Below are 22,584 nucleotides of genomic sequence, written 5' to 3' on the forward strand. Positions count from 1 at the left end.
AGATTTACTGCAAGGCCCGTTTCATTCTCCAAACCTTGTAATTATTTCTTCTGTTATAGTTCTCTGAAAAGGAATTCCCTTTTTGATTCCCTGAATGTTTACCTATTTTGTCATTGAATAATCAGAGCTTCATAGTTCTATTGAAAAATAAAGCCAACTCGAACAAACAAATTATGTCAAAGTTTGATGTGTCAGACCTGGAAGCCATCTTTTACCTTTTGGACTTCAGGGCTGCCACATTTTTCTACTGTGGGAAAAAGGGAGGGGGGGTTATACAGAGTGTGGGTGATATGTAGCCATAATAACTTCTTTCTCAGAAAGTCAAGGTCAACTGGCCCTGCAGTTGCGATGAGGTGACTGAGAGGCAACTCCTGGTTTGGATGGTACCTGATTGGACCATGTGATGGACATGTGGGTGCTGGGCAGGGGCTTGAACTTTCTGTTGGCTGGGGAAAACCTGTAAGCTTTTAGATTTGGGTTCTCCCAGATGTGCCAATATGACATCTCTAATAAAATGGAACTTTGAGGAAACTAAAGCCTCAGAGTCTTATTTCGTTGAGGGTGATACTTGGAACCCTGACATGATGCCCTTAGAAGCAAGACACCTGTAAGGAGGATGAGATGGATCAAAAATGTCATGATGGCAACTAGAATTATGCAATGAAGCCTTGCCCCCTTTTTTACATGTGTAAACATACTTTAAAAAGAGGCAAGACTTTAATTCCATGGTTGTGGCCTCCAACTTGCCTTTTTTTAAATATACTATCCTTCATGTTTGTAAACCAAAAGAAGGAGAATCTTTGGAGAACTCTGTAGTTCCTAGTGATAAAATGGTTACCCATTCTTTTTAGGGTGATTAAATGGGGAGAGAAACACACATGGCAAAGTCTAAAACTAAAGACACTTTTGCTGATTTAGGCTTGGGTACTTATAGTACTGTGTTCTGACCCCCTCCTACGTCCAGTAACGAATGCCAAGACAAGCTTAGCTGGAATGCCACAACACTTTATTAGCAGGAAACATAAATCTTGGTGGATGAAAGCCCAAGCACGACGAACAGATAAAGAACCTTGGCAGCAACCCAGACTCCGACAGATACAGATAACAGCTTCTCCAGCATTGATAATTAAGTTGAATCCTGCAACCAGACTCCTCCCAAAGTCTCTCCTTAAATACTATCTTGAGAGGAGCCTAATTACAACCACCTGGGTCCAATTATCTTCTATATCTGCGTAGTTGTTCTCTACATCGATCTGCCTGCCGTTGCCGGACGTCCAAGACCACCTCCCTTGTCTCGTCTCCACTGCTCCAAGGCCTGACATCAGGCGCACACTCTCTTTGGCTTTCACCACTGCTCCATGCCTCAGGCGCCTCCTGGTGGCCAACCAGCCTCTCTGATTCCTGCTCGGAGTCAGAATCCTGTCCAGGATCCTCCACATCTTCCAGAGCCGACTTATAGGGCCCCTCGCTGTTGGAGTCTGTTTGCAGCTCCAATGGCTCCTGCTGGGCCACAACAGTACTGTATGGCAAAAACAGGCTAGGGTGAATTAATTTTTTTAACAGGCCTACAATTGTAAATAATTGTTTAATAAATAATACAAGATGCAAAAGCAATGTGTTATTTTCTGATGCCAACATTTCTGGTCACAAGTATCAATGCAGTGCAAACCAGAAGTGGGTTGCTCCCGGTTTGGCCCTGCTCGGGTGAACCAGTAGTGGTGGCAGTGGGAGACTCCGCCCACCCACTTGGATGCCTCTGCGCATGTGCAGAAGTGTTGCGCAAGCGCAAGAGCTTGCATACGTGCACGAGCAAAACAGTAGTAAAAAAAAATGGAAACCCACCACTGGTAAAAACTATGGATAACTTGAGATGTTGATAGTGGCAGAAAGGCTTTTAATATATAATAAAATAGATTTGTCAATAAACAGCACCCCCCAGCCCAATGTGAATCAACAGGACATCTGTTTTCCAAAGTCCTTTAATCGTATTCCAGCATTGATGTCATGACTATTTTATTTTATTTTATTTTGATTCTCTGGAGCTGATGTTGCAAATCGATGAAACTAAGATACCAACTAAGTTTAAATTTCATCAGCAAGGAGATTTGCATAAACAATGTTGAATTGCTTGACATTAACCTCTATAGGGCTCTGCAGACGGATGCATTATAAGATGCCACTACTATGATCAGCATTGTGCCACATATAAAGAGGAAGAGAACCTTGACTCTGGATAATTTTCAATCTAAAATCCTCTGACATAGCAGAGGATTGCAGTTTATGAGTCAACAGACTGATTATATAACTCCCTTAAGAATTTGGGGGGAATTTTGCAAAATAGATAAATAAATGGTGCCACTGAAAATGGGTCATTTGGTTGTTCAGTTTCAACAGCATGATCTCAGGTTGGCTCAAAATTGTAACCTGGCCTCTAGGATGTTGCAAGCAGCTCTCAGCTATAGTTTGGCCACCCTAAACTAGTTTATCTAAACTCAAATTCCTCTAAATTGTTTTCTCTAAACAGTGATATTTGCACATTATCTGTTGTACAGGCAGTCCTCAACTTAAAACCACAACTGAGTCCAAAATTTCTGCTGCTAAGCAAAACAGTGATTAAGTTCATGTTAGGACATCCATCCATCCATCCATCCATCTCTCTTCCTTTAAAGTAAACCACAACCTACTTCTTGGTAAGCTGGAAAAATGTGGGATAGATAGCATCACCACCAGATGGATTTGTAACTGGCTGACAAAACTATTCAAAACTCAATAAATAGTCCTTAGTGGTACTATGTCTACATGGAGGAAGTAAGCAGTGGGGTACCCCAAGGTTCTGTCTTAGGCCCAGTACTCTTCAGTATCTTCATAAATGACTTAGATGAGGGAATAGAAGGTAAAACTTATCAAACTAAGCTGGCAGGAATAGCCAACACCCTAGATGATAGTCTCAAGATCCAGATGGATCTCAACAGACTTGAACATTGGGCCCTATCCAACAAAATGAAATTCAACATAGATAAAAGTAAAGTCTTAGGTAAGAAAAATTAAAAGTACACTCACAGGTTAGGTGAAACCTGGCTTAGCAATAACTGTGAGAGGAATCTTGGAATCCCAGTGGATAATCAACTAAAATTGAGCCAGCAGCGTGCAGCAGCTAAAAAAGCTAATGTAATCCTAAACTGCATTAACAGAGGGATTGAATGAAGATCATGTGAGGTACTAGTACCACTCTATAAAGCCTTAGTAAGGCCACACCTAGAATACTACATTCAGTTTTGGTCACCACACTATAAAACAGTTGTTGAGACTCTAGAAAAAGTGCAGAGAAGAGCAACAAAGACAATTAGGGGCCTGGAGGCTAAAACTTATGAAGAATGGTTGCAAGAACTGGGCATAGTAAAGAGAAAGACCAGGGATGATATGATAGCAGTGCTCTAATATTTGAGGGGCTGTAACAGAGAGGAGGGAGACAACCTATTTTCATATATATCTTTTATTTCATTTTCATTTTCATTTTATACAATCACTTATATACTGTGCATAAAAAAAAAAAGAAAAAAGGAAAAAAAAAAAAAAACCCCACATAACACTTCATTCCCCCATACACCCTCTCTTCTCCCCCTCCAACTTTCCTTTCACCCCTCCAGCATTCCCCTCTTCTACTTCCCTACCCCCTCAGACATCTCCCCCTCCCTCCATTTCACCCTCCATACATTCCCTCTCACTCCCTCTTTACTTCTCCCTTCTCTTTCCCTCTTCTCCTCACTTTGGTGTATCCATACAATTCAATTTGTTTTTTACAATAAAAGTAGAAAAAGAAAAAAAGAAAAAAAAAAGAAAAACGAGCCGCAGTACACAAGTGAATTCTTATTGTTCTAAGGATTGAAACTGTAATTCCACCCTCCCCCCTCCCCCCTATAATCCCCCCTCCCTAACCCCCTTACGGCTTCGCAGGTCCCATGCCCGGCATAATTCTTTAACAAGCATTTGAGTATAATAAGGCCAGCTAACTTTAAAATTAAAAAAATAAAATAAAAGTAAAGCCAAAAAGAAAAAGGAAAAATAGTAGAAAATAAGAAATAAACAACACCCACACTCACACACAAAAAGGAGAAAGAAACAAAAAGGGTCAATAAACCCACTACGTTAACACAGCTTCCCATTATCTGTAAATCTTAAACAATGTGACTCATTCCAAATTTCGATTATTTTGCTACTTGCAGGGTATCAAACTGTATTAGAGCCAGGTAAGTTGATCAATTAGAATTCCCCAACTAAAAGTCTCCTTGCTTTGTCTATCTATTCAGACCTTTAATTTATCTCTTTTTTATCCAAATATCCAAACCTTTCTATAACACCATTAAACTCAAATACTTCTTTCATTTTTCATTTCCAACACCTCCCTTTCTATCCTTACCCACCTCCACATATAAATTTTTTACCTTCCACCCTGCCTTTATCCATATCCACATACATATTTTATCCACATTCATTGCTCCTCCCATGTTTACTCCACTTTCCTGAAGATTCTCCGACCAGTCTTTCTTAACTTTATATTGATATAGCAACTCAAACAAACATCAGCTTGCGTTCTAGCCCCAGGTAATCTAATTAAACTTTCGCTGCCCTTCCCTCTCCCACGCACCTCCCAACTCCGTTCGTCCCAAACCGCAACTCAAAAAGATCACAATTTCCGCTCTCCTCGCCTAAGAAAATAGTTCATGCACAATTTGAGTTAGAGTTCAGACAAAACTTCTGTACAATATATGTCCACAATCAGCAACGCTTCTTTCAGTCTCCATGTCTCATCATCGATATGCCACTTTTCCATTTTATCCCAGACAGAAATCATAAAACTTTAAAAACATCGCTTAGTCTTTATTCTTTAGTCTTCTGCCCTTCCGGAAGAGAAAAACAACACCCTCCACCTTGTAGCCACGTGTCTCGCTGTTTGTCTTCTCCTTCTCCTTGCCTCTCCCCAGATCCGGATGAATCAGGAAGTCCCGCCTTCAGGGTCTCGTAGTAAAATTTTCGGGCTTCACAGACGGAGTTAATGCGGTGTTTTTGATTGCCAAATGTAACTGTAATACCAGCTGGGACTTCCCATTTGTATGGAATCTGAGAATTTCTGAGTTCTTCGGTTAAGAAAGCGTACTGTCTTCTTATTCTTAATATTTGAAATGGTATCTCTTTAAAAACAATCAAGTCCTCCCCATCAATTATCAACCTCTTTCCGTAAAGCCTCTGTATTATCTCATTTCTAGATTCCCTTGTAGTAAAGTATATTATTATGTCCCTCGGAAGCTGTCGCTGTTTTGCTACCCAGGAATTCTGGCGGTAAATTCTTTGAATCTGCCAATCAAAGTTAAGTCCCGGACTTCCCACCAAGCGACTGAAAGCCTCAAAGAATGTCTGTTTCAAATTCTCCTGTTGGTTTTCACGCAGTCCTCTAACTCGTATGGCAAAGGCAGCCTTGTTATAATTTATCATGACAAGTTCTTTTTGGGCAGATTCAATTTCCTGTTCTAACGTTTGGATTTTTGATATCAGATTAAGGTTAGTTTCTTCCAAAAGTTCCAATTTGTCCTCTGTTTCAGCAATATAATCTGTCATGACTGTCATTACTCCGATCATATCCTGCTTTGCCTGAGCAATTTTAGCATCAAATTGATCACATAAATCCGATATCAGTTGATTAATCTCCTGTCTGAAATCATTAAGCGTTTTGAGGAGGAATTCTTGTGTTAGCAAATCTCCCGTGGAGGGTGTAGGAGACAAGGGTAGCGGCTTCATAGCAGTTTTTGGAGATATGTTATTAAGGAAGCGCTTCTGTTTAGGTTTGGGAGCCATTCCAGAATAAAAATAAAAGACAAGCAATCAAGCGAGCCAAAAATCAAAGTCTGTGCTCCCCTCAGTTAATCTTTTAGCAATTAGTACGGAGAAGCCTTCAGGAGGGTAGGGCTTACTAGGTACGTCACATCAAACACAAAAGCTACGAGATCGCCATCTTGTGACGCAGCTAAAAAAGAAAGGGAGCCTTTTGCGAAATTGAAGCTGGTATTTTAAATAGTAATAGAAGAAATTCCTCGGGAATGGTCCCCGCCCGGATTGGCTTTTAAATAGCTTAGCTTTGTCCTGGGGGGGGAGGCAATCTGCCTAGGCTGCAAAAAAGGCAGCGCGGAAAACTGGCCGGAGTAAAGGCTCAGCTAATGTTGAATCTCTTCTCCATTCACAGCAAAAAAAAAAGCTATGAATTACAAAGAGATCCTAACGACTGACCTCCTCTCTGCCCCTTTCTGCCAGAAAGGGGAGATATCTATAGATCTTATAAGATATACGAACCAGAGTCCTGGCAGGAGCTTTTTTGAGCTCCCGACGGCGGCAGCTCCTCCCCTCGAAGCCGGAGACAACCTATTTTCCAAAGCACCTGAAGGCCAGACACGGAACAATGCATGGAAACTGATCAAGGAGAAATTCAACCTAGAAATGATAAATTTTCTGACAATTAGAGCAATAAGCAATGGAAAGTTTGCCTTCAGAAGTTGTTGGTGCTTCATCATCGGAGGCTTTCAAGAAGAGACTGGACAGCCAAAAAGGTATAGGGACATGATGGCGAAACTATGAGAGATGGCACACAGAGCCCTCTTTGTGGGCGCACAAGCTGTCACCCCAGCTCAGCTCCACTGCATGTGCGTGTGCACTGGCCAGCAGTTTTTGGGTCTCTGCTCTGCATGCCCATGGGCATGCAGGAGATGTGCATGCATGTGCATGAGATAGGGCATGCAGGGGGGTTGCACAAACATTGCATTATGGGGGCATGCCAGAGGTGGGCTGCTCCTGGTTCGGCCCAGATTGGGCGAACCGATAGTAACGGCGTCAGGAGTTCCTTTCCAACTCTTATTCTGTATTCATTCTAATCAGGATATAAATAGCCTTATTATTTCAGGTGCTCATTTTATTTTATTATTTATTTTGAAACACATTCTTTTTTGTTGTTCCAGAAATACGTGTGATGATCTAAACATTCTTCTCCCAGAAGGCCACTGAATTCAAAGAGAGAGAGAGAAAGAAGGATAATCTAACTGTGGATTTAGAAGGACTTTGACCTTTCTAAGAGGACTACCGTTCTGAAGAACAAAAGCCGTCCCCTTTATTTTTCCTGAAGGAAGAAGGGGCAATTTTTTTTCTTTCTCACTTGACTGGTTGTCTACTAAACCTTGTTTTGTTCTCAGTGAAGGGAGTTGAAGTAAGAGAAGGAAGCTGCCTTCAGCACACGGAGGTACAATTCAGAGGCAAAGTAGACCTGAAGAGCTTTCAAGGTGAACTCTGATGTTTTATCAGTGGCACTGTTCAGGTGCATGAACAGCATCCTTTTCTTTGCAAGGCCCTTTTTGCCAAGGAAGGCAAAGCTGTTGACAATCACCATTCTTTCTGAAAGAGGCACACACACAACAACGAGAGCAGAGGTGCTGGTGGGAAGCACAATCCTGAGAGTGACAATTAGTGGCTAACTATAAAAAATGAAGGAAATAATGGAGACAGATGACCAGATTTAGTAAAAATAAACCCCATCATTAAAAACTAATTAAATATTTGCATTTCAGCATTAAGTTTTGGCATCAAAGTTTGAGCAAACAGCAGGGCGACTCTGAAGCTTATTGACTAATTTCTTGAAGTTTTAAAAGGAGATTAGTTGCATGTAATGTATGGCTGGTCTACAGCACTCTTCCAAGCAGCTGCTTTATTATTCTTTTGAAAGTGAATCATTTGTAACTGTTCTCAAAGATCTTTTATCAGCCACTTATCTTCTTCAGTTGGACTTGTGATATGGGGAGGGGGGGGTAAAATGAATTGCCAGCTAATATTGGGGGAATTAATTCAACCAGAACAGCAGGAGAGTAATAACTTATCTGAATGGTTAAATATTTGCATTTGGCAGGAAAATGAAAGAGGAGGAGGAGGTGGTGGTGGTGGTGGAGGAGGAGATGAAGAAAGATGCTGTATCAGTTAAGGTGGACACCCCACCTTTCCTTGACTTAGTTTGAACTGTTATAACACTGGCTGCTTTGCTATTAGAAGTTGAATTGCAGATAGCAAAGAGATTGGTTTATTTCTATACATCACAGGGAGGAGTAATTAAAGCCCAAGATATATTTTATATTAACAAAATTATATTTTATTTATGCAATCTGCCAGATGGACTTGGGAAGATCAAAACTCTCTTCTGCATTCTATTTCCTAACTCTCTCCAACTTTTCTACCATTTGAGCTTAGTTTTTAACAAACTTCTCCATCCTCCCTTCCTCTTCAACACCTGGTTGCAGGGGAGAAAGGAGACAGAATGGCATAGCCCAATGTGTGGACTCAGGCATCCTGCATGAATGTGGGTAGCATAGATTTGATGCTAAGTCATCAAAACATAATTAGGAAGAAGCTTCCTACCTGAGCATTACAGAAATCCAAATGAAAGCGATAATTATCTTGCTCCTACTTGAGTACATCCTGATTTTTTGGGATTGGGATAATGTGTGAATTCAGCCATTATGGTTTGCAAACCATGGCTCGTTGCTTAACACTGGGCATGCAGTGGAATGGCCTTGGGGGAACAGGAAGAAGAGCCATAGACTAGACAACTATGTATGGTAACTAGTTGTTACCATACAAAAGGAATCTCAGTCCTGTAGAAGGGAAGTCGAAAGCATCTCAGAAGGGAACCTCCCTAGCTTTACAGAGAGTAAAAGAAAAGGAGGGGAGAAGCACTTTCCGACTTGCAAGATTCTGTTAATTTAACCTTACAATAGACTTGCAAGATTGATGCCATTCCATTGAGGAGTTTCAGATAGGAAGCAACAACAATGAACACCAGCTCTATGTTTAATGTAAGGCACGGGTGTTAAGTTAGATCACGTGATGTGAGATATTGTGACATATCATGATGTTTTTTGCCTTTGTGGAGCTGGGATGGGCGGGGCCTGTGTGTGACGCATCTGCCCCAGGGGCCGCCAGTTTGATAGGTCTGATATAGAATGTAATGAACCTCTACTTACTGTTCCCCCAACATCAATCCCATACCATTACAGTGGGGGGGGGGGCTCAACCTGGGTGATATACTCAACAAGCTATGGTTATAACAAACCATATTTTCATCTAGTGTGTAAACCCAGGCTATGCATGTGCATTTTTGTAATACTGCAGTGGGAAATCAGAGTGCTGGGTAACGACTAATCAGCTCATTTCATTCTGAAGACCACTGAATATATAACAGTTCTGTTCCAAACAGACCTCAAATGAAATTGATTATTTTCAGAAGCATCCATCTTGGATTGATTCATTGCTATTTTTTTTCTGTTCTATTTTGTTGTAATCCATCCAGGGCTCACTTGCATCAATTGAAAAGTATTAGGTGGATTTGGAATCACATTTTCGTTATTTCACCCAGATAGTTCCAGATATGTTCATCAATCGGTATTTTCTACAATTGATGTTGACTGAATCCTAACCTTTACTATTATTCACAGGTGGAGAAGTGTGCTCATTTTCCAGAAACATCATCCTGTTTGTTCATGCAAACATCTCATGTTTGCTGAGAAACAAGTACGGATTCAAGCCGCTACATGTTTACATTTTTATCAAATAAAATAAAATTGCCTTTCTGAAAAACAACATGTGTATCTTAAAAAGAATAGATTTGCCTAATCTCTCTGAAATGTGACCTGTAAAAAGAGCTCAGTTTATTCTGGCCTCGGTAACAAAGGTGGTATTCAGCAGGTTCTGACCAGTTCTGGAGAACCGGTAGTGGAAATTTTGAGTAGTTCGGAGAATTGGTAAATACCACCTCTGACTGGCCCTGCCCCCATCTATTCTCTGCCACCTGAGTCCCAGCTGATCAGAAGAGAATGGGGATTTTATAGCAGTGACGTGTGGTGAGCTTCATGGCCGGTGAGGCAAGCGCGAAAGCCCCGCCGAAGCCCCGGCGCCGTGTCCGCCATAGAGCGGGACCAGGACCCGTTCTATGGCGGATGCAGCACAGGGACTTTAAAGTCCTGCCACCGGTGCCTGCCGCCACTTTAAAGCCCTGCCGCCACGGCAGGGCCCCGGCGGCAGGGCTTTAAAGTCCCGGCGCTGTCCGCCATAGAGCGGGACAGGTGCCTGCCGCCACTTTAAAGCCCTGCCGCCGGGCCTGAGTGGCCATGATTCCCCCCTCCCCAGCCAGCCAGCCAGCCCACCCAGCCCATTCCTCCCCCCGCCACCGCTGTGTCCAACAAGCCAGGAGTCTCATGTTTATGGCGGACATAAACGCGAGGTGCCTGGCCTGTTGGACACAGCGGCAAGAACGTACCTGCTGCTGCCGCGCTCCGCCGCCTCGCCCCCCGAAAGAAACACATGCACACACACACACAAATTCCTCACAAAAAATTACAAATTAATTATCATTTTGAGTCCCCCCCCTCCCTCCGTCTGATCCACATACCTTTTCCAGCTGTGGATTTCAATTCTCCTCTTGTCCGCCCGCCATGATGAAAATGTAAAAAATTAAATAAAAAAGCAACTTACTTAGGCAAGGCTGCCAAGGCATGATTTGCTGCTCCCAGATCAGGAGGCGGGAGAATCATGTGCCTCCTTTGCATAAGGAATTTTTCGCCTTTTAACCCTTGTTCAACTCTGAGCATGGGTTAAAAAGTGAAAAATTCCTTATGCAAAGGCGGCCCATAGTTCTCTCGCCTCCCCCTACAGTTAGCACTAAGCAGACTCAGAGTCACTGTGACTCTGGAGTCTGGCCTTTTTAATTATTTTAAAAATTCTTTTCTTTTCTTCATGACACTGGTGAGGCCCTGCCTCCCCTGCCTCCCCTGACTGCACGTCCCTGTTTTACAGTATCCTTTTCCTGCCATGCCCACCAGTAAATATTTACACATTTACACTGCAACACCAGAAAATTTTTACACAGAAGCCACATGGTTTTTGAGGCTTTGCTTCAGAATGCCCACCTTTTAAATATCCTAAAAAATGTAAAATCGGTTGCTTCACAGCAAGTTTCTAAAAATATTTAACTGAAGGGCTTTAATCCTTGTTTTTTTCTTATGTTGTTCATATATTGCTGTTTCCCTCTAAAAATCTATTTGCTCTGTATATAAATTGCCACATGGATCCTGGATTGCCCGAGTTAGACCTGCTGAGTTACAGGTGGGTAAATGCCAAAGATGGCCTGTTTCTATGTCTTTGGGATTTGCAAAAGATTTCCCACCCTAGGTCAATTGGCAATAAATATAAGCCCTGCATGAGAAATGGAAGTAGGAAGTTAGCTAATATATACTTAAGATTTTTTTCTTCCGCCATTAAGTTGCAATGCCATTCTGAAAAGATAGACTGTCACTAACCAATTACATCTTATTTTCGTTCATTCCTTCACACTATGCTTCTGCTTTGCTCTTGCTGAGCAATTCTTTACTATTAATTTTGGCCATTTGAGAGACCAGGGTGGTTTCTCCTTATATGTAAAAATTATCCTCCCGGCAAATAATTTTTTTATGGATCACATTTGGTTATCTGGCACGTTTAGATCTATAATTTCTCTGCTAGCCAGCAATAATCAGCCTGGCTGGCAATTTATACTCTTCATCTAGCCATTACCAAAATGATACAAAACACAAAATCACCTTTCCCTGTGGCTGAACCCTTTCTGTGGAAGGCTTTCTCTGGAGAGATTACATTTGTTACCTTGGCATTTGTCAGTGAGCAATAAATCACGTTCCTTTGCTTATTTATTTCATTTTAATCCTATTGAGAATGAGCCTGTAATTAGAGTGGTTTTATCTACTGTCATGTCTTAAGACTTACCTATCCATTTTTGTTTTTTTGCTCATTAAATATGTTTTGTGTCAAACACTGTCTTGAAATACCTGTTGACTTAAAAGTGGACAAGAAATACTTAACATTTTTTTAAAAAATCCCCTGTTGTGGCTGGTCAAGAAATCAGACTGTGAGACAAAGGAAAGCAAACATTTCTTATCTTTTTCATTTCATAAGACTTTTATACTCTTCCTATTGTTCTTATGAATTTCAGTTTTCCTTTTATGAGAGGACATATGAGAATGTACCAACAGGATCATTTTTCAGTGATTTACATTTGTTTTTGGTTCATTAAGTAGGCAAGAACATGTTTCGCTAAGTTGTTGGGTGAACTTTGAAGTGAGGTAAAAATCCTCAACAATTAATTGTTGATTAATTAATGTCATGCTTTTAAACAAACTCAAGGAACACTAATCAATAATTACTTAGCTTTATGATGCAAAAAGGAAAAGAATCATTTCCTACTAACATATGCTTGTGGCTGTTTACATTTCATTTCCATTCCCCCCCCCCAAAAAAAAATGTCTCACTGAAGAACTCTTTAGAGATTAGTTGTGCCTGTTTAACTGGGTTTCCTGTAGAGGTAAAGAGATCTGCAATATTATGAAGAAGCATAAAAAGGCAGTAATTTAGGCCTGCCAGATAACACAACAATTTTTAATGTGATAGGATATTTCTTAAAAGTGAGAGATTCCAGCTGGATCTGGCTTGAGCACTGTACAAAATCTCTTGGGTTATAGTCATGTCCATTTCTAATAAATCACACAAGGGTGTCCTCATCTTTGACCTTGGATATAATCAGATATAATGAAGGTTTAGTAAAAAAGGATGATTGTGTCAGAGGTGGGTTGCAAATCCCGGTGCTACTGGTTCACTTGTGCTTGTGCTCCTGCGCAGAAGCATCTGGGTGGGTGGGTGGAGCCTCCTGTTCCAGCACTACCGTTTGCCCTATCTGGGCTGAACCGGGAGCAACCTACCTCTGGATTGTGTGTATCCACTGATATGGTAGATCAGCAATTCACCCAATCAGGAGCAGAGAGAATATTATTCTTAATATTATTAAGAACTAATGAATTTTGTTAAAAACAGAAAGGTAGTCACTTCTTCACATTTATAGGTGGTCCTTGACTTACAACCGTTCATTGAATGACTGAAGTTACAATGAAAAAAGTGACAATTTTTCATGCTTATGACTGTTGCAGCATCCCTGTGGTCATGCGATCCCTTTTTTCTGACCTTACGACAAGCAAAGTCCGTGGGGAAGACAGATTCATATAACAACCGTGTTACTAACTTAACAGCTGCAGGGATTCACTTAACAACTGTGCAAGAAAGGTTGCAAAATGCAACAAAACTCTCTTTAAAACCGTCTCGTAAATTTTGGACTCAATTGTGGTCATACTTTGAGGACCCCCAGTGTTTATTTATTTAGAAAATGTATATGGCTGCCCAACTGATTCACGGTGACTTGGTCAGTAAAACCCTAAACACAAAACCCAATAAACCCTCACAGGCACACCCAGCAACAATAATCAAATAACCTTTATGGGCTCTGTATCACCCGGGGTCCCCCCAATACTGCTGGCAAAACCAGGGCCTTTCAAAAAAGTATCGAGGTTGGGGCCATTCAGGGATGATGTTCCACAAGGAGGGAGCCACCACAAAGGCCTTTCTTCTTGGTCCCCTCAAATGAATTTCCCTAATAACATGCCCTGCCTCCCCACTTCCCACTCAGATGGGTTGGGTAGATGTAACTTGGAAAAAGATAACCTGGCCCCAAGCCATGTAGAGCTATAAAGGTACAATCAACACCTTGAATTGGCCCTCGAAGCAAATTGGCAACCAATATAGCTCCTGCAACTGAGGTAACACATGTGAAGATCTAGACTTGCTGTAAACCATGTGGGCCAGGGTTGAAATGCTACTGGTTTGGACTGGTTCTCCCAAACTGGTAGTAAAAAAATGCTACTGGTTCATGCGAACCAGTATTTCCGCTGATCAGCTGTGACATGCGATTTATATTAGCTAGTATCATCAGATTTCCTGCTTTCTAGCTAATCTAAATTGTGTGGCACAGCAGGTTCCCCCCCCCTCGTTGTTCTACTTACCTTTGCAGACATGCTCGGTAGCAGGCTCCACCCACCTGCACGGACATCATCATGTCCCATTTTTGATACTCTGCGCATGTGCATGCGTGGAGATGACACGTGTGCTCACATCTGTGAACTGGTAGTGAAGGTAAGTTTATTTCACCCCTGATGTGGGCCATCAAAATTTGAACCAACTGAAGCTTCCTGATACTTTTCAAGAGCAACCTCATGTAGAGCATATTGCAGTAGACAAGACAGGAAGTAATTAGATTGTGGGTGACTGTGAGCAGGGTTTGTTTTATCTTGATTGGCTTCTTCTGGTCTTCTCTGAATAGTGGCAGTTCTCTTTAGAGGGTTAAGCAGAGACTATTTTCCTCAGGGGAATTATTTGAGTTGTTTAACTACAGGTTTGAGTACCAATTTTCTTTAGTTAGAATACATTATAATTGCAAGAGATGAACCACAAGGAATCACATTCCCTCTATGGTATGTGTGTATGTGTCTGTGTACACACACTTACATACATGGTTCATATTGGCATTAGCATAGTAAGTTACAGTTCATAGATTTTATTATGTAATTTTGTAGGAGCAAATGAGAACAGTTTTTTTATCGTACTGCAATAACCACAGATAATTTACTTTTTCTAAATACTTTTGTGGATATAGGATGGCTCAAGGGGCTGATAATGGGGCGAACAACCTCTCACTTCGAAGTCATTGATCTGAATCAATCCCTTGTCAGTAGCAGCCCAAAGTCATTATGAGCTGATAGCTGTGTACAGTGATTTATGTTGCTCAATGTACTTTGTGGTAACACAGTTCCTTCTGGTAGCTTATTAAGGGACTGAATAAAATATATTGCATTGAATTCACCTTCCCATCTAAAATGAGTTTGAGGGAAGTTCAGATTGATTTTGAATCTTGACATTAACGTTAGTCATGTGTCTGGACTTGTCTAGCTTTAGCTGACTCTTTCCAAGACCCCCTATATAATATGGTTTGTACCTATGAAAAAAAATATGGATAGTGCAATTTTAGTGGTGTTTATGGGAACACCACTTCTGGATTTCCAATCTTAACACCTCTCTGTGTTTAAAATGTGGAAAAATGTTGAAAAGGGAACATAGGAAGAGAAAGGTTTCTAGCCCCAGTTGAAACATCGAATCTGGGAGCATTCAAAAGACCTGATCTACATCTGAACAATGAACCTTTTGATTCTGCCATCTAATTTCCACTTCATGTTTTGTCTATGAAGTTTAAATCTAAATGCATATCAACTTCCTTTGTTTAAACTATCGACCACAAAAGGATAAAATCAGAGCCATTCTCTCTTGTGTACAGTAATTTAGGTGCAACTTTGAGCAAGCAAATACTGAAGCGCATAACACCAGACATGTCACTGGAGGGCAAAATCACAAAACTGTGTCTCAGTTACTTTGACCATATTATGCAGGGGAATTCACTGGAGAAAGCAACTATGTTTGGAAGAGTTAGCGGTGAAAGGAAACCAGGCCACCAAAGAACACAGTGACTGAACATCAACAAAGCAGATACCAGCCAGTACATAGAACAACTCAAAAATTAGTGCAGGATCAGAAGATGTGGAGAGACCTGGCCCATAGAATTGCCAAGAGTCGGTCATCATCATCATTGTGTAGATTTGGAGATGTTATATTGTATTTTCTTGTCACATTCATAGGTTATGGGTTATACTAAGGCAGTGGTTCCCAAACTTGGCAACTTTAAGACTTGTGGACTTCAACTCCCAGAATTCTCCAGCCAGCAGAGCAGAGCTGGCTGGAGAATTCTGGGAGTTGAAGTCCACAAGTCTTAAAGTTGCCAAGTTTGGGAACCACTGTACTAAGGGGTGACATTTTTTTCTGGCCACAGGCTATATTATAACAACAACCAGAGGGTTAATCTATTGCAGCATTTAAAAAAAAGGTTTTTGTGAATGTGCTCTTAGTTGATTTCATTTATACCATTGTGATTCTGTACTCATCAGAAATCCACAACTGGCTGCAGATCCAGGTTGAATAATTATTTAGTACTAATTTGGGTTTACCCATATGCCGTTCAAAGTGGGAAACACAATGGACATTGCTGTTATTGCAGTTGTTGTTATTCAGTTTTCTTCATTGTTTAGAAAATAAAATAAAACTAAGTCCAGGCTATACTTGATATTTTTTTTAAGACTAGAAAATGCACCTCACCCCCTTTTAATATTTCAAAGTAAATTGTTCTTTTAAAAAGCTGCTTTCAAAATTAGAAAGTTAATTTTTAAGGACAGGGCTGACTGCTCCTATTCCCTACAGCATACTTAAATGGCGATTTTTATCTGAAGAGCCAAATTATTTAGGCATGGATTATCTTTTATCTCTTTGGTCAAAAGTGCAGGCACAGAGATTCAATATCTGCCTTCTTAAAGCGTCAGCTCTAAAAACACAAACACAATGGTAATCAACTGCTTTGACATAAAGCAAATTAGCATGCGAAACACAATTTATTCACTGCTCAGACTGGTCTCCAGATTAAGAGCTGGCGACTGTTGCCTTTCATTACTCCAGGACCTTAAGTGAGGAAGTAACTCGTATATTCTGATCCTGTTCATCCAGTAAAACAAAAACAAGGAATCTTGGTTTCAATAACTCTTCCTTCCTAATGAAGAAATGTTAATGCTTAGCTACAATCTTGCAGATGGGGAAAGGTTCGCTCTGAGCTTTCTGATATAGCTCTTGGGAATTGGGTGGAAATAAATAACATTCAAGAAAAGGTTATTCCTCTTGGGTTTATTCTTGATCTTTCAGCTCTCTAAGTAGCTATTATAATAGCAGCAGGCTGGATCTCAGGCAATTGACTTTATGTATGTTTGTGTGTGTGTTTTTGTATGTGTGTGTATGTATATGTATTATCCATCTATCTGTCTGTCTATGTGTCTGTCTTCCTGCCCGCCGGCCTGCCCGCTGGCCCATCCATCCATCCATCCATCCATCCATCCATCCATCCATCCATCCATCCATCCATCCATCCATCTAATTTCCAAGTACCAGAAATGAATATACATATAAATTAGAAGACACATCAATTAGGTTTGGGTTTATGGTTGAGGACTGTATTATAGGATAAAGAATGACTTTAGCAGGAACACTACACCACGGTGTCAAATTTGCAGTGTTGCGCGTGCACTCACCCTGCTGCCAAACCCGTAGCAAAGGTAAGTGGATTTTATCCCTGCACTGAATGATGGAAGATGGAAGGATTTATATTCATTGGGGTCATCTGGTCGTTAGCACTCTCCCTGAGAGTCACTTAGGCCACTGGGAGGTTTATCTGGGGCCTTGAGGTCATCTGAATAGGGCAAATAGGTGTGGAATCTTTTGGGAATTGCTGAAAAGACTGTGTTTACAACACAGGAGAAACAAAGGAAAAACAAAATCCAGTTTCCTTTTGAAAGGGACAACCAAGGCTGGATGACTGAGAATCTCCATAGACAAAAAAGATGGCAAGGTTGCTTCATCAGTTAAAGTTACGGATGGGACTGCTCGGAGGGAAGCCTTTGATTTATCCTAGTCTCTTTATTTCAATCCCAATGGAGGGAATGAAGGACCAAGTCTAAATGTCTTCTCTATCTATATAATCAGAAGCCATTATCGCTGTCAGTTATGCCTGACTGAAGATACTGCATTTTCTTTTATGATGTATGCGTCATTTTTCATTAATTTTGAGAGGCCTCTTCCTTTAAAAACTTGAGTAAACAGTGGTGAGTTGGATTAGATCTTCGGCTGTAAATACATTTCTTTTTCAGCCAGGGGGAAAAAAAAAAGAAAGAACGAAAAAAAAAAGAAGAGAAAAAGAGCAAGGCCAAAACCCCTCGGAGCAGAAAATGTCACACTGATTGCTAACACATTACTGCACAGAGAAATGCTTAATAAAACCCCTATTAGGATGTCATACCTGCTTACTGTTGAATTCTCCAGAAAGTTTATTTGATATGTCTAAGCCAATTATCAAAGTCTTAGTGATAAGAAGCAGCTCACTGGGCCTGAATATGTCAGATTAGAATGACTAAATTGTGGGAATTTGTGGGCCTCTGCTTTGAATAATTAACTTGACTTTTTTCTACATGCAGATCTTTGCAAAGTAATTTTCTCTTTTACAGGAAGCTTCTTGCCCTTGCGCTGCCTTTGAAAAGTAAAATGCCTGAGAGGGCACTGCTTTCATATTCCCCCCTTCCCTGCCTTCTTCTTTGCACCTCTTCTTTCTTCCTCTTTGCCTTACCTTTGCTCAGGTTAGCTGTCACCAATAACTTGCTGTTTGAAGAAATCTTTCCTCCTACAGCATTTTGCTGTAACTACCTGTCATCCCCCACATAGCTGGGCCAAAATAATAGTGTGTGGTACTTGGTGCTTTCTAAGCTTGGTTGTTTTCTTGCAAAAGTTTCATTACCAAACTAGGTAACATCATCAATACATGTGTGAATCATACAGTAGTGGCCAAAATTGTGGAAACTTTTTGGGAAAAGTATATTTTTGAGGTTTGATGGCTAATAACACCACTTTTCTTTGGAGTAGTGCCATAAAGTTATATATCAATGGATATATAGTTTAATCAAGAAAGTAATGCAAAAAAGTTTGATCAATTATCTGTATTCTATGAAAAGTTATAGCTGAATATAGCCAGAAATAAAACCCAGTTAATAGAAGCAATCATTCAATCTTGGTTTCACATTATAACAGCTGCAGAACTAAAAGACTTGGTTCATTACATGGGAAGATGTTGTAAGGCCATAATTCATGCTAAAGTTTACTCAGCTAGGTATTAACTGACATGGTGATAATTTTTGTATATCTTGTTTTTTCTATGGTGATAATATTTGTAGATCTCATTTTTCTATGTTTTTCACTTTTCTTCTTTATAACTGCTATTCTAATAGCAAATCATTCATAAAAGTTATTGCATTACATTCTTGATTAAATTATCTTTCCATTGCTATATACTTTTATGGTACTACTAAAAAAAAAATGGTGTTATTAGCCATCAAATCTCAAAAATACTGTACACTTTTCCCAAAAGGTTTCCACAATTTTGGCCACTATTGTACATGCACTGATGACGTTACCTAATTTAGTAATTAAATGTCTACAAGATCAAAGAGCACCAAGGACCCCACAATTCAATCTTGAGCTACACATGTTCTATCCTATCAAAATAGTAATAAAGAAGATGGACTTCAAATTCACCTCAGGGTGGACTATATGATGCTATGAAAAGAGATCATTGGAGGTCCTTCATGAGTATCTCCTTACCTCTAGCATTGTGGAGCAATCTTTTGCATGCTCCTTCAGTGGCTGTCATTCATGAATCCTGTTCTAAGTATCAACTTTGGTTACAAGAAGGAGACAAAAAGTATTTTCCTTGAATAACTTGCAACATGTTCTAGAACAAGGCTAAGAAACTTGATTTCATTGAGGGCCGCATCAGGGGTGTGTTTCACTTCAGGGGAGGTGGGATGTGTGCGTGGCCAGTGTGGACATAGCCAGCTCATCATCACTTGTGTCAGGGGGTGCTGGGGGAGATCCTCTTGAAGCCCTTTGCCAGTGAAAACAGAGCTTGGCAGGGCCACACAATCTCCATTTTAGGCCACGATGGCCTCCAGCCCTCTGCTAGTTTTCTGCTGTTTTCGCAGCTGAACCCAGAGCATGGGAGGGGCATGCATGGTCCTCCTGAGCTCCATTTTTGCTGGCAGAGAGCTGGAGAAGGCTTTCACAGCTGAAAACAGAGCCTGGAATGGACACGTGTGGCCCCCTCAAGCTCAGTTTTCACTAGCAGAGGTACCACAGGCTGGTCTTTCGCTATTTCCAGCACGGCCCCACAGGCCAGATCTAAGCACCCCGTGGTCCATATTCAGCCTGCGGGCCTTGAGTTTGACACCCCTGTTCTAGAGTCATCCAACCAATGTTGTGCCAGGATCACAGGTTTTATACCTACCGTTCAACAATTCCTGGGTGATGCTATGAAGGTATGGTATTTTAAGTCACTATAGACCAGTGTTTTTCAATCTCAGCAGATTTAAGATATATGGACTTCAACATACTAGCCGGGGGAACATGCTGAGTTGAAGTCCACGTGTCTTAAAACTGCTGAGCCTGAGAAACAGTGTTGTAGACTATATGCAATTAAAATTAACATACTGCTTTGGGCTGTTTTTGATTAACAGACTATATTTTATGTTTGTTACAGCAGCAGTGACTGATATATTCTCAATAGGTCTGGAAGGACGGTACTCCTGGCCTGATGGTCAGCTGGGAGTGATATAAACTAGTGGCAGAGAATGGTGTTGGTGGGTTATAGTGGATTCTTTTTAAAACCACACATAAGACACAAGAGAGATAGAAAAACCCTGGACACTGGACTAGTGGTTTTGTCTCTGCCTTGAGTCTCATTGGTTGTGGTTTCAAAAAAAATCTGACTCAAGACTCAATGAAATCAGTACTGTGTATGAAAGAAGATTCTTGGATGAGAAGCGAAACGTCTTCAAAGAAAAATCAGAATATCAAGTAGCCTCTTTGAAAAAGCACCTTTGGTGCTTTGATGGTTGCTTTATCTGCATTCTTCCATCAATAATATTTTAGTTTGCAGCTAGTCCTCAGCTTATAATCATCATTTAGTGACCTGTTGTGGCCCAGCAGGAGCCGTTGGAGCTGCCACCAGACTCCGACAGCGAGGGGCCCTATGAGTCGGCTCTGGAGGATGTGGAGGACCTGGACAAGGTTCCGACTCCGAGCAGGGCACAGAGAGGCTGGTTGGCCACCAGGAGGTTCCTAAGCCGTGGACCAGTGGGGAGGAGACAAAGGAGTGTGATCGTGATGTCATGCATTGGAGCAGTGGGGAGGAGACAAGGGAGTTGTTCCGGGATGCCCGGCAATGGAGAGCTAATAGGCATAAGGAACAGTTACGCAGTTACAGGAGATAATTGCACTCAGTTAGTGGTAATTAGGCTCCTCTCAAGACTATAAAAGAAATGATTGTGCACACGCCCTTTGCAGGAGGCAACGTATTCACTAGAGTTGGAGAACTCTTGTGGCTAGCTTGGCAGGCTGGATTGCTGCCAAGGTTAGTCTGTGCTGGATTGCTGCCAAGGTCTGGTCTGTGCTGGATTACTGCCAAGGTCCTGTCTGTGTATTAATAAATCTTTGCAGTATCTTTGTCTCGGCGTGCTTTGGTATAGGACGAGGGAGGTCAGAACAGTGACCATTTGAAGTTACAGTGGTACTGAAAAAAGTAACACAACAATTTTTCACACATATAACCAGGGGTGGGATTCTATCGGTTCGGAGTCCGGACTGGTTCTGGCGAACTGGTAGCTCCGACTAGCAGCTGGGAGCGAACTGGTTCTCTCAACTTTGAAGTGGGACCATGCGCCTACCCCTGCGCTATACTCACCTATATTTCCTTTTCTGAAGCTCAGCTAATCCACGCGGCAGAGTGAATTGCTGTATCTCAGCTGTTTCCCCTGCCAACAGTAATGTTGAAGGTGAGATTTCTGTAAACTGCGCACACACGCACCGTTGCAATCTCCCAAGGTCACCTTTTGCGAACTTCTGACAAGCAAAGCCAATGGGGAAGTCAGAGTCACTCAATAACTGTGTTACTAGTTTAACTGCAGTTACTAGCTTAACCCTGAGCCCTGGTGGCACAGTAGTTAGAATGAAGTATTGCAGGCTAACTCAGTGCCGACTGCCAGGAGTTTGATTCTGACTAACTCAAGGTTGACTCAGTCCTCCATCCTTCCAAGGACAGTAAAATGAGGATTGTTGAGGGTGGGGGGCAATATGCTGGCTCTGCAAACTGCTTAGAGAGGGCTGTAAAGCATTATGAAACGGTACATAAGTCTGAATGCTTTTGATACCGCTATTAACATCTGTGGCAAGAAATATGGGGCAAAAATTCACTTAACAACTTCTCATGCTTAGCAATGGAAATTTTGGGCTCCATTGCAGTCATAAGTCAAAGATTACCTGTAATGCTTTGGTTTTTATTCTGCTGAGAAGAAAGGAAATATATTTTTGCAGGTACCGGTAAGTTTAGATGTTATGGCAGCACTGTAGAATGCACAACAAATTTTATTAGGTCTCATAATAAAAATAATGAAGCTGACCTTGAGAAAAGATCACTTACGGTAATATATATTTGTGTGTGTGTGTGTGTGTGTGTGTGTGTGTGTGTGTGTACACAGGTTCGAATCCCAGTAAGGGTATGGCTAGCTGATGAGAGCTAAGTAGCTTGAAATAGATCTATACTAGTCTCCCTTTATTTATCAGCACAAATACAACACACACACACACACACACACATGTTGCATTTGTGCTGATAAATAAATAAAGGGAGACTATTTATCAGCACAAATGCAACACAAATGTAACAAAGGCAACAGTAAAAAAATAATGGCTTCCTGTCGTGATGGTCTCTTGTGATGAGCCAATAGACAGAGAAAGGAAGCAATATGCTTCCTCCCATATTTGGGCATACCAGGGGTTGTGACACAATACATATATATATATATATAAGGTGTGGATTCTATCGATATATAAAGTCCTGGTAGTAAAATTCTGAGTAAGATTTTTTATATTTAGTAACGTTCA

This window comes from Thamnophis elegans, chromosome 3 (assembly GCF_009769535.1).
Source record: "Thamnophis elegans isolate rThaEle1 chromosome 3, rThaEle1.pri, whole genome shotgun sequence".
Lineage (NCBI taxonomy): Eukaryota > Metazoa > Chordata > Lepidosauria > Squamata > Colubridae > Thamnophis > Thamnophis elegans.